Below are 13,276 nucleotides of genomic sequence, written 5' to 3' on the forward strand. Positions count from 1 at the left end.
TTATTTTGTTTCTATTTTAAAAGAATTTCCCCCTTCCCTTTCCCTTATATCCTATTGTACTTACACAGCCTTAAACAATAACCCACTCAAGCATGGCCATGGAAGCGGTTTGAAAGAACAAAGGCTACTTCTGGCATAACCAGTGCATCTGATTCCTGCTACGTACAGCTTGCATATCCTCTGCAGATTTGCAGAGCACCAACAGCTACTGACTCCATGTACTTTTGCAGTGTGTTGGATACAAAATAACCTGTAGGCAGGAGGAGTCTATTAAAATTACACTGGAAGCATCCATTCATAGTGCATGTGAGTCACAAGCAAGTTCTGCAGCTAATCTTGCTAAAGGAATAGGTATGAGAAGGCTGACCTGGAAAGAAAGCAGTATGCACGAACAAGACAAATACAAAAGTAACTACAGGGAGGAGGTGTGTGGAAGGAGAGTGTCTCAGGCTTTGCTAAAGTAGATTATTGCCACATCTAGCAGTTAGCACCCACCCAAGTAGTGTGCCATCAATTTAATTCTCAAACAAGACTAACAGAACAGCGAGACAGGATTAGACATGCTTGGTTTTAACCATTCATTTCTCTTTCTGGTGAAATACTATCAGCATACCATTGGCATCAAAATTACTACCCTTCAGAATGTGCAGAGTGCATTTTTAATTTTATATGCAGCAGTTATGTCATATGAGGTTATTTATTTTTTAATTTAAAGTGGTAAAATATATTTAATCTGTTTTGAGAAAAGAACAAATTGATTTAGCAAGCAGTTCAAGGCTTTCCCTGGAGACAATCAACCGCACTCAGCAATCTGGATATAAGTTGAGACTACACTAAAGTCATTTTAATTGTAGGTCATAAGAAATGTCAAGATATAAAACACCAGGGAATACTAAAAATTAAGCCATCATCTTTGAGACTAACAAATCTCTTAGATTTGTTAAAATCTTTATGGAATTACCACCCAAGCACAGTAGCAGAGCATACTGTTTGGGGCTGCATGTAATATATGCACATTATTTTTGCTGGTGTGGAAAAAAAAGAAAACTATGTTAAGTGAGAAATACTGAGGTGAAAGAAAATTAAAACACTACACTTGGGGGCGGGGGGCAGGGAAGCATCTTTTCCACTTTGTTTCATTAAACTATGCATCTTTTGTTAATAGACAAACAGTTTTGTTTCATCTTGGGCAGAAAACGATTTTTCCCTAATACAATATTAAAGAAACAAGGGTAGTGTACAGGGTGACAGAGACATGAAGAAAGGTGGTACAAAAATGAGGAAACAGGATTTTTAAAGAAAACCTCAAAATAAAAAATAAACCTAAACACTTTCAGAACTTTGTGCCCAAGTTTTGTAAGGAAAATCCCTTAAACATTTTTCCACAGTTAAAATAGCACTTTTTTCCACATGAAAAGTATCACCCCTTATTTCTGTAATTTAGTTTTGAGCTGGATCTCTCATTTATTAAAACCCTTTTGTAGAATTCAGCTGAAATACTGAAGTTTTTCCTCCTGTTCACTTTCCTCAACTAACTATGACAAGAAAGGTTCCACTCTCATCAGCAGAAAGCTGAGCCCTGCATTCTTGTTTAACTTCTTAAAACAGAGAAAGTTAAAAATCGGATGCATTCATTTTCAAAACCAAAAAACAATATCCAGAGCTCTTAACAAGGTTTCTAAAGAAAATACACATAACCCATCTCCTTCTCTTCCAGTCTCCTATCCAAAGTAGAGTTTAAAGGTCAGCTACGTGAAACCAGGGGCAGATTTTTTACCATGCCTGTCCAAAAACCTTTTCTATGTTAAATCAGTCAAATTTGACCTTGATCAATATACAGATTCTCATTCCTAGCATTATCTTCCACTCATATGAGTGGAGACAAAAAGGATATTTTCCCCCTTTCAGTTAAATCGGAATAGATCTTACCAGTAAACAGGAATTTGAACAGAAAGCATTCCAAGTGATGTGCTAAAGTCCACAAAAGTGAAAACAAGTTCTTGTTTGTGGAAGAAAAAACTAAATTGTAACATCCTATTTCACTGCCAGTCAAATCATTAATAAAAATCTGTATTACAAACACTAATCTCATTGGGTTTAGCCACTGCCCCTAGCAGGTATGCCAAAACCTACAGATAAATATTTATATCTCTAAGTGTGAAGCTAGGCATTTCATGCAAGTCCAAATCTGTCCCACTGCCACAGCCTTTTCCCAGACATCCTTAATTTCAACTCACTGAATGCCACAATGTTCTAACACCTCCTCCTGTAACATTAAATACTGTACATGTGTGTGTGCACATGCACAAACACACATGCACATAGTATAAAACAGACTGCAGGAGGGAGGGGGGAAAAAAAAAAGGATACTGCCTGTCCTGCATATATGAATAGTTCTATTGTTCCAAGGAAGTAAAAGGAAGAAAAGCTGCAGCACTGGGACCTAAGTAGGATGCAAGCAAACCTGATTTTACAGATCCAAGCCTTTCATGCAAGTTAATGTCATAGAAATAAAAGCACCAAAAAGAATGATCGCGTGGCCATGCCTCAGAGAAAAAGAAGAAGGAAAAAAAAAGAAATTGTATCAAGGGATTTAGTAGCTGGAAGCAGTTAGAGTTTGGTGCTCTTTTTTTTCCTCCCATCTTCCCTCGCTTGCTGCGTGGTAGCAGCTGAGCTGCACAATGCTCCTCTGATCTATCACACAGGCAGTTACGCAAGTGCTCCCAAACTGGTAGCCCTGGATCTTGGTTTTCTGCTCCTCTGGGAGAGCTCCAGGCCAGGATCCAGGGCCTCCCTCGCGCCAAGCCCGACGGCTGCCCACGCTGCAGTTCTAGGCCATCCGCCGCTCCGAGAGGCAGCCAAGAGCACAAAGCGTTGCACAATCCCTGGTCTGTGTGGACATCTGAGCTGAGAAGACAGTCATTTCAAAACAAGCTCAAGTTTGCCCCAGGATCTTCTAAGTTTTACTGCAGGCTGTTCTTAAACTCTTCCACCGATGGCATTTGTAAGGTTCAGATTAATTTTCTGTGACACTTAAAGGGGGGGGGGGAGAGGGAAGACTAAACAAAAACCCAGCCCCACCTCACCTACTTCACTTCTCACATCCACATAAACATCCACTCAGTTGTACCTGTCCTCAGAAGTCCTCCTACCACCCCGTCATGCTGAAAGCTTCTAGCCCGTATTAATTTTGACGGCACCTAGCCCCCTGCAAACAGACCCCACTGCAGCAAAGCCACTACTCCGACAGACTTGCTCAAGCAATGTGCGATTTGCCCTTGCCCGCCCATCCTGCCCCTCCGACGGCGATGAGTCTCTGCAGCAAGTCTGGCAGGAGGGAGCTCCTAACCACACCTCCGTGCCACAGGGCGCCCTGGGGGGTTTAGTCAGCCAGAGTGTATTTTCATTAAGAAAGTGGACAGTGAGTTTCAACAACTGAGGCACAGGCAAACAGTCCCTTCCGCCAACTCTTCTCCGGGGGTGGGATGGACATGTGAGGAGGGGTGAATTAGAGGGAGAACAGCTGTTTGCTCCATGAAGGAGAGTCACAGGACTCAGCTATTAATTCTTCCTCCCAAGAGAATATGCCCCATGCCAGCCCACCCACCAGCCTACAAAACAAACAAACATATAATGGAGGTCAGGGAGGGGGAAACTTAGAAAAAGGAAAGAAAAAAAAGAAAAGGAAAGAGATACCCAAGCATTTAATATTTACATAAGAATGAAATGTTTCATTAATTACATACAGAATCAATTTGCAGCTATTTTCCTTGAATTTCTCAGTCAAACCCACAGATTTGAAGCACTCTGAACTGTGCTGCACCAGTAATTGCAGATGAATATTTTAAATCAGACTTGAATCACTGTACTGCATACACCAAATGAACTAATAAGTTGCTCATGTGTGGACTACTAATGTATTTTCTTTCTTTCCTAGACAGATGGAGTGCAGTCTAAAATCAGTTGAATTGGCTACTGGGAATCTTCAGAAGGGCTTAGAAAAATCTTTAATTCTGCTCTTTTATTAAAAATATTACTCAACAGCCTGTGTGTATTAAAAAGGAGCCAAGCAGATGTAGAAAAGCCCAAACAAATTTACAAAGATATGAAAGAAAAGTTAGACAGTTCATGTGACTATAGCAACCTTCAGGGAGTGACAAGGAACAGTGCATTGTGAAATGATATCACAGGCATTTCTAAAACATGGACATCAATGCCATCTATAGCATATTTATCACAATACTTCCATTTATGGTCAGTCATTTTAAATTATATATAGTGGCATATCAGTCTGGTAATCTGACAGATGTATTCTAGTTTACAGAAGCATCTGTTAAGTCATCATGAGATCAGAATAGTTAATTGCACTTTGGAGATGCTTTCAGAGATTAAAAGTTCTCATATTTCAAACAAATTTTAAGTGCCCCCATAGATTAAACTCATTTTTCATATATAGAATTAACATATGCATCCACATGCCAGCAAACTCAGCGTATGAAATGTAAAGGATAACTTCCCCAAGGTATTGTCTGTTTTCCTCTGCCTCCCGTACACCCTGCCTCAACTGTGCTCAGCAATGAGGAACAGGAGACAAAGATATAATATGAGTCACGCTTAATTCTGAAATATAAACTAATGCATAGCCTCTACTGGCTGGACAAAAACCAGAGAAAAGTCAGCCTTCAATCAAGAACTTTTTAAAATATGTAAAAGGTGAATATCCTTAGGTAATATCTGCTGTCCTTTTTCATAAAATGTTTTTATTTCAGAAGGTTATATTACTATTTAAATTATTATTGTTTCAGAAGGTTATATTACTGTCTATTTAAAAGCACCAAACACATTGCAAAAGAACCGCAGTACAGACTATTATCTTTCACCATCACGAAAGAGTAATAGCCCACCCAAGAGCGCTGGGACTGCTGCTGTTCTGCCACACTGCACGTTTCCCGACCCATCACCTGCCTAGACTCCCGGCTGCCAGCACAGGTCAGGAAGTCAAAAATCCCGACGCCTACATGAATAACAGTAACACTCAAGAGCCATGAGACCAGACACTGGGCTCTTCTTATTTTTTTCTTGTTAATTTGTTCTAAAAGATCAGAAGTTGGAAAAGTTGAAGATTAAACAGAAGGTCAAACATGGCTTGAGCCACATTAAAGCATCCCCCATCTGCACTTATACCAATTGCTTCCTGTATGCAGCTAAGGCCTGGAGACAAGTGATCTCCATTCATACACCAAAATATCCAAATATCTGAAAAGATCAAAAAAGATCTAAAAAGATCAAAAAAAGTTGTGGAAAACTTCTATGAATTTTCAACATCTACTGAGCAGATCAAGTCTTCCAGCTGCTTCCAAGCTGACGTTCACTGGAAATTTCTGGCCTCCATAACAGTAGGAAAGTTGAATGCACACGTTACCTCGGAAAAAAGGATCCGCCATGTAAAGTGTGAGTTAAAACAGGTTAGCAGTGAACTTTTTGTTTGGTTGGGGCTTTACTGGAAGACTAAAATAGGCATAGTCTACCATTTCTCAGACATGACTAAATCTGACCGTTCTGTAGCTTACAAACCACAGGGTTCCCATGATTAATCTAAATCAATCAAGTAGTTGATTTCACTCAAGAAGTGATCATAAAGTTAAAGTGTTACTGCCTAACTAAAAACACAACACAATGCTACAGATAAGATACCATTGCCTCATCTGGTTTTTGCTTTCCTATAAATCCTAAACTGACAGCACATCTCAGATGGACCATTATTCTTTAGTGCTGAGAAAAATCAAACCTAAAGTGAGAGCGTAAAAGCTGAGACAAGTCCTGTAATCATGACCAAGCTTTAAAAAGGTCCTTTACAGTTTTAAAGTTACAGCATATTCCCTTGCTGCTAAACTGAACTGAGACTGCTGTCTCAGTTGCATTAAATTATTAGCTAATTAGCCCTGAGTAAGGACAACAGTGTGTTGATGCTGGCAAGCTGTGAAAAGAACACTTCAGCAAAGACGATCAATAGCATTTTTGTCTGGCTTAGAAAACTGCTGGCCCAGGTTATGAGTTTAAGCCATTTTTCATTTGGCAGACAAGACAGCACCAGTGACAGATCAATACAGTAACTTTATGATAGGCTGCTGCTCCTGCAGATGGCAGAATCATAAACAGGCATCATTTCCAAAGGCAGGAGCAGTACATTACTTGGACAGAAACTACCTGACCTTTTCTAATACTTAGACATTACTACATAAAAAGGAAAATCAAAAACAGAACAGAGAGAAAACAGGAACATTAGCTGTCCTCTAAGACAAAAGGGAATATTACCTGTTCAAAATCCATTACTTAAAGTAGCAAATTGCTGTGCTATTTGGGAGATCACACTAATGCCATAAGGTTGGCATCGGGTAACTTATCCTTCAAACTGAGAATATTTGGGGGGATCAGTTCTTTTTTGATGCACTTCTCTTATCTCTGGGTTATCTGAAATAACAGAAGAGCCTTTTTAGTAACTTTTTTTTTTTTTTTTAAACTTTCATGTGCATTAAAACATTAGATGGGTCACTATCATTACCAATTAGTAAACATTTTGAAAATACATTCACATGAGTGGTTATTTTTCTCATATTGCAATATACTCACTGTAGCATTTGTATGTATGTTTTTAATCTACAACAATATTAGGATTTCAAATAGTGTTTTACTATTTTTACAAAGACAAATGAAGGCAAGAGGAAAGATTTATAATTGTAGCATTTTTACATTGAGACACATAGTTAAGGAGAATGTACAAGACAGCACCTTAACAAAGGCGCTGAGGATACAGAAGGAACATCTGGCCCTATATTTACAGTCTTTTGTTTGTTTGTTTTTTTACTATAAACATGAAATAAACCCAGAACATGGCGAATAAATCATATAACCGTCTTTGCTCTGCCTCCATTTCAGAGGCTGTTTTGTGTTAATTACTAAAGAAATATCTGCTTAAGTGGCAAACTAATTTTACACAAAAGTACATTGGGTTTGGGGGCTTTCATCAATACTTTATGGTTGCTGCAAGTGATTAATGTGTCAACATAAAGGATGAAAAAGGAAGGTATTAACGAGTGCAATATAAAAACCAAGCTGGCTGCTGCTTCCCCATATGGACTATCACGCAACTGGTTCAAGTCTATGCCTGAAAAATGAGTTATTTATTTGGTCACTAATTTTACCTTGCACGGTGTGAGTAAATAGCATGCTCTTTTCCTCTTACCAACGCTGGTGATGTACAGCACTGGTTTGAAATACAGCAGGACACACAAACCAGAACTCTTCTGATGGGCACCACTGGCTCGCAGAATAACTCGGCACTGCCAGCACCATGCTGAACCTGCCAGCGCGCCGCCGCGCTCCAGAAGCAAAACCCCAGCGCCTTCTGCGAGATCCTACACACGGTGAGTTGTGTGAAGGCAAGGAAATACATACTGAGTCTATTTTTAAAACAAATCAGATTTCTTTAAACTTGAAAGAGAAGAGAGGTTTTGAGAGCACTTCACGTTTATAATCTCACCTCTTTTCCGTGGGCACAAGGGCTCTCTGTGCCCGCGTGGGCAGGGAGCTGCCTGCCCGCCCCAGGCCCCCGCCAGCTCACCGCAAAACCACTGCCGCAAACACGCACAACGGCGGCCTGCGGCGCTGGTCTGCAGCACACACATCACGCCTAGAGAGGACACCTCCCTGTCCCAGGTTAAACAAGACATTTTGCACAAATTGGTCCTTTTTTTTTTTTTTTTAATAAACCTGCTAGGTTTCTGCTTGTAAAACCTGCACATACCTGTAAAAAAACTAAAGATCACACCACTCGGAAATAAACACTTGTGCTCCCTTCACAGTGCCACGGTGACACTCACTTTCAAAATAAGGGAGCACACTTCCCGGACACCCAACCCTGCCGCCGTGGCCGTGCCAGGACGCTGGTGCAGCCGCCACGCAGCAGGGAGACGCGCTGCGGCCGCCCGCCCTCCCCAGCCACTGCCAAGCAGGGAAGGGGATGGAGCCCAGCTCGGCCGGGTTGGGAGGATCCATGGCACGTCCTGCTGCAGCCGACCTCCCGGCGCCGGATCACGCTTTAATTCTTTTCCTTATTTTTCCCTCCTTCCCTGGCAAGAGCTCTGCTATATCTTTCATCCCAGTCTGGTCTCTGCAGATTCCTGCTCTGTTCCTCCTTTGATAAATTCCCTGCGCTTTCTGTACTAAGACAGTTTTAGTGCAGAGGGACATTAACTATCCTTATTCCTGTAGTACTATTAAAACTTAAAATGATATGGTCTTTCTCTGAAGATAGCAGAGCGTGAACAGCGCTATTGGTGGTAGCGTTACAAATCCATACAGCGAGATCCCATCGAGGACTTTCACAATTTCTAGTAGGAGAAGTCGTACATAAATGACAAACCCACAAATACAAATGAACGTGCTGCGGCTTTGCTACTGCTCAAAAGGTTAATTAATCTGAAGGGAAAGAAACATAAAGACAGGCTTCAAATCCCCCACCAAACTTTTTTCTCTGTATGGTTCCAGACATCAGATTAGCTACAAGAACACACACAACACCCTATTTTCTAGTTTCTTTCTAGCAAAATTTTGTTTGAGAAGCTCGTTATGTCTGAACATTTGCTTCAGACTCATCCAAAAAAGAAAAACACCTCATTGCTACATATTTTGGATATTATATTCATTCAAGGTACACCTATTAACTGTAGATTTTGCCATTGCAAAGAAACTCTGAGCCATTACGTGAATAGTAAAGCATTTGTAGAAGGAACCAGCTCTTCATTACATACAGTGCCACAATCATATCTAACTCCACGATGGTGACCAGAAGGCAAGATCATAAAGCATATATTAATAACACAGTGAGACTAAAATAGGGCATTCACGTTGCCCATTGTTCGTACTACCATCCACCAGAGCCAATCCTTTGGAGTGTAATAAAGTGAAGGTACTATAATTAGGGAGTTCATAATGCCATTTAATCAAGTGTGGAGCTAGAGCACAGTGGGTTGTATACCAAAGACAAAACCACATGAAGCAGTATAATGCTGAGTGCGAGAAAGGGCACACATATTCTTCAGGGAAAATAACAAGTTACTACAAAGCCATGTTTGTTTTCAAGTACTTAATCCTGAGAGTTTGCACACTAGGTAATTTTACATCATGAAAATAAGTTATTTCATAAACTGCAAATGAAATGTGACCACAAAAAAGTCTTTTGATACTCACAGATATAAAACCCCAGATTTGAGTTCTCAAATTGTGAATTAATATTTCTTTATAGTTTTACTGGAAGAATTATACTTCAACAATATTATATTTCTATTACTGCTTATTATTTGCAAAGTGGTTTATAATAATTAACCAATTTCCATGACACCTCTAGAAGTTTCCATGTAGTGAGGCTAAGACAGAAGGATCCTGATCTATCAAAAAAGCAGCACAACAAGGGTCAGTGAAACCAGGAGTAAAACTGAGGACTTCTCATTTATCAGGCCATTCTCCCAGAGGTTACAGCATATTTGGCACACCTAGAATGAGATGCTTCTTATGATCAAGATCAAAGTTATGACAGCTCCTTCCCTTCTCTCAAAACCAGATCAGGAACTCCTCTGATCCTCCCCATGAAACAGGAAAACGTACACTTAAAAGAAGTAATCAAAAAGCAAAATACAAAAAGCACCCTCGCAAACAAGGGAAACCAGATACTCAATCATGTATTTTAGATTAGCCCCCTGATCAACCTGAAAGAGCTGCTCCCGGAAATCTACCCTTCCAGAAGCTGTGTTGTTACATGGCAGAATAAGGAGTGGAGGCAATACATAAAAAGGACCCTAATGACAACAGTAGGGAAACAGCATAGAGGCCATTCCTGCCCTAAGGAACCCTCATTTTAACCAGCCATAACATTCTTAGGGGAGCATGAAAAATTATTCCCATTTTATATATGAAGGTGTACACAGATGATACAAAACTTGCCTGACAAAGTAACACAACCATTTAATGTTTTCTATAAATAAATAAATAAATAAAGGATTTGGGTCATGAAGTATTATTGCACAACTTATTTCACCCAGTTGCTGCTAAAAAATCCTGTAGTCCTTATCTTGATTTTGGGTCTCAGGGCCCACATCTGTATTTTTATTATAAAACATAAATAATAAAAAAAATATAATGTATAATAATACATATCCAAGTTACAAGATAGATCTAACTTAAGAAACAAGTAACATCAGGTGAATGAAAGCAGAAAAATGATTATGCAGCACAGAGCTTCAACAAATTACTTGTGGGCAAGTGTCTTCAGACAATGTTACTTTAAGAAAAATTATTACATATATAACAGCATATTCTCAAATGAGTGCACATCAAGAAATAAAAAGGTCTCAGTTAAAACAGGGTCTGATTTAACACCCATTAAAGTTGTAAAAAAGATTCCCATTGACTTTAGACAGCATTGGGTCAAACCCAAATCACTCTAATTAAGCAAGCTTCATGAGCCCTTCAGCTTATTTTTATGACAGTTACACAGCTAGCCATCCCCAAAATAGCAAGAAGTGACCTTCTGTCTACCTGGATATTTTTTATGGACAACAGCTTGACACTCTAAAAGGCAAAAAAAAAAAAAAAAAAAAAAGGAATTTGCAAACCAGAAGTCAATTTTCCCAGAACCTGTAGAGTATCACTCAACCTTTGTCATCTCCAGAGAAGCACTGCAGTCAGCAGCCACTTCTCTTATTTTCAAAATTTTACAGAATGTTTTCTTCATTCCCTGCCCTTCATGCTCAAGACCCTTTTCATAAATGCATGTAAAAATGGAGAAAGTCACAAAGATCAAATGCTTTTATCACTTATTCCCAAAGAATTTATTAATATAAGAACTTGTACTGATTTTGTTGGGTCATCCACACATTTAAAACACTTGAGTGCTTAAGCTACGTGGGAATGAGCATCCCAAAACTCACTCCAATATCATGGGTAGAAACAAATGAGATGCTTTTCTTTGTTTCCTCCTTTAAAGCATTAAATTACAAAAGATTTAGGAAAACTCCTTCCCCTTAACTGCACTCTAAAAATATTCCTAAAAAAGTGGGGGAAGACTTAATATGCGTAAGACAAATACAAATTAAAGTTCACCCAACAAATGGCAGGATAAACAGTTTAATCCTCGCTCAACAGATAAAGACCATAAATCACAGCTTTCATATGGATGAAATATGGGTCTATTCTTTATTAGCGGAGATAAATGTTTGCCACCTCAGTCCCTAATATGCTATTCTTAGATAACTATGGGGTGTATTTCCAGGTCAATCTGTGGGAGATTTAGACAGACAATGTTAATCCCAATGCAAAACTTAAGCAACATGAGCCAAGTCTAAGCGCTGCAGAACATTTCAGCCACAAAAGCAGTAGCTCCCATCAAATAGGACACAGTCAAGATAAAAATCATGCTGTTCTAATATCCTTAGGGTTTCATCCTGCCAGCACCAAACGATAGGGTTGCTTACGAGAGATATTGGCAGGACTGAGCAAAAGTAAGGACAAAAATATATTCTGAATGCTTTACTGAAGCAGATATTCTTAAGGAACTCTTAATCTCTACTGCTTTTGACAGAAACTGTGCTGTGATATTAAACTGTTCAGATTCTCAGCCGTTTCACTCCCTGTTTACGTGGGCAGTGCTGATTCCACAAGCATCCCGCAGGACCATTTACAAAATGCTCACTTGCAGTACTGATTTCAGACCTTCAGAAAGACTGCAGCACCTTCATTTTGAAAAAAATGAAGCCTTTTAAAGGTGACGCAAACTGACTAACTCAAAAGCCAAATCTAAAAGTGCAGTTCTATTTCCTGTACTCTCATTTGTATTGCAAATTTTTATTTAATTCTTACTATAAAATATTTAAATAATAACCCTTTATTTACACCACAACTCTTTGTTAATGCCTCAGAGTGAAAGCTAGATACAGTTGTTTGACATGGACTTTAAATTATTTAACATTCCTTTAAAATAAATGGGTATTATCCACTTAAACACATTGCATCCCACCTCTTAATTTTTTTCATCCTAATTTTCCCTAAGGCAAATGACTAAAATAATCACCTTATTGTTACGTTTACTGACAGTGACCCTCAGAAGGTGATAACATTTTGATCTCATTTGATTACAGTAGTCTTAATAGATCCTAATAGAAACACAAGTCAATCCTCTTTCTTACCACTCGTTCTCATTAATTTCAGTAGTCTCCATAAGCTAACCACTTAAAGGGCTTTAAAGCATACATCGAGTACAAATGAAAGGGAATTTGTATCCTCTTTCAGTTACACCTTTAATCTTGTCCACTGAGCAAATTTAGGATAACTTTAATGAGGGAGCCGCGAGCACCTGGATGGGGTTAGCCTCACTCCGACACTCAGCGGCTGCAGTCTGCGCACGAAAATCCCGGGAGCCGGCCGCCCGAGAGCTCCCAGGCTAAGCAAGACAGAATAGCCAGGCCTATCTGCACGCCCGTAAAAGAAAATGAATAGGATTATTATTATTATTGACTTATTTCTTGTTGGCGCTGTGGAAGCATCGAGTCGCCGGGTGGGCTCCGAGCAGTGAGCCTGGTGAGCCAAAGAAGTCCGGTGCGCTGGTGGAGACCTGTGCCTTGCATTTCCCCGCCTCGTGCCACCTTTAGAAAGCGCAGGTCCTGACGGGAGCAATCAGACTGGCTCGTAAATGAGCCGGCTGCGCTGAAATCTGCTTTCGCTGCCCAGGTCAGGATGGCTCGTCAGCCAGCTGCTCCGCACGGCAAGCGCAACAGGACCCCTGCCGCTCGCTGCCCCGCCGCCACGCTTGCACATCTTGTTCCTCGTAATCACACCCGCCACCTCCACGCTGCCGAGGGACCTCGCTAATCCTCTCGGATCCCAGGAGAGGCAGGCAGGAGAGTATTACCACCCCCTTTTGACAGATGGGGAGAAACACATTGCATAAAGGAGGCAGTGGAAATATATATTATGTCAAGGAGTCAGTTAATGACTGGCATAATCTGATGCACTTCCATAGATTTGGGAGAGTTCAGACTCACTCACGCCGGCAGCCAGCTTGGCCGATAGAGATCAAGTCACTGGTCAAAAGCCACAGCGTGTTACTGTGAGATACAGAATTTAAACACTGATGACACAGAGGCCAGCTTTGGTCTGAGGCCACAATACCATATGATCTATCTGGGAAATAACTTTTTTTTTTTTTTTAAGAAGTCAAAATAAA

The 13,276-nt window shown here is 40.1% G+C and overlaps 1 protein-coding gene across 7 annotated transcripts in view; it reads right to left on the minus strand.

Moving 5' to 3' along the window:
* The window catches only part of ZMIZ1 (zinc finger MIZ-type containing 1), a 363,439-nt gene that overhangs the window by 251,597 nt on the left and 98,566 nt on the right, over positions 1-13,276 (minus strand). The window lies entirely within an intron of this gene.

This window comes from Apteryx mantelli, chromosome 7, assembly GCF_036417845.1.
Source record: "Apteryx mantelli isolate bAptMan1 chromosome 7, bAptMan1.hap1, whole genome shotgun sequence".
NCBI classification, from domain to species: domain Eukaryota; kingdom Metazoa; phylum Chordata; class Aves; order Apterygiformes; family Apterygidae; genus Apteryx; species Apteryx mantelli.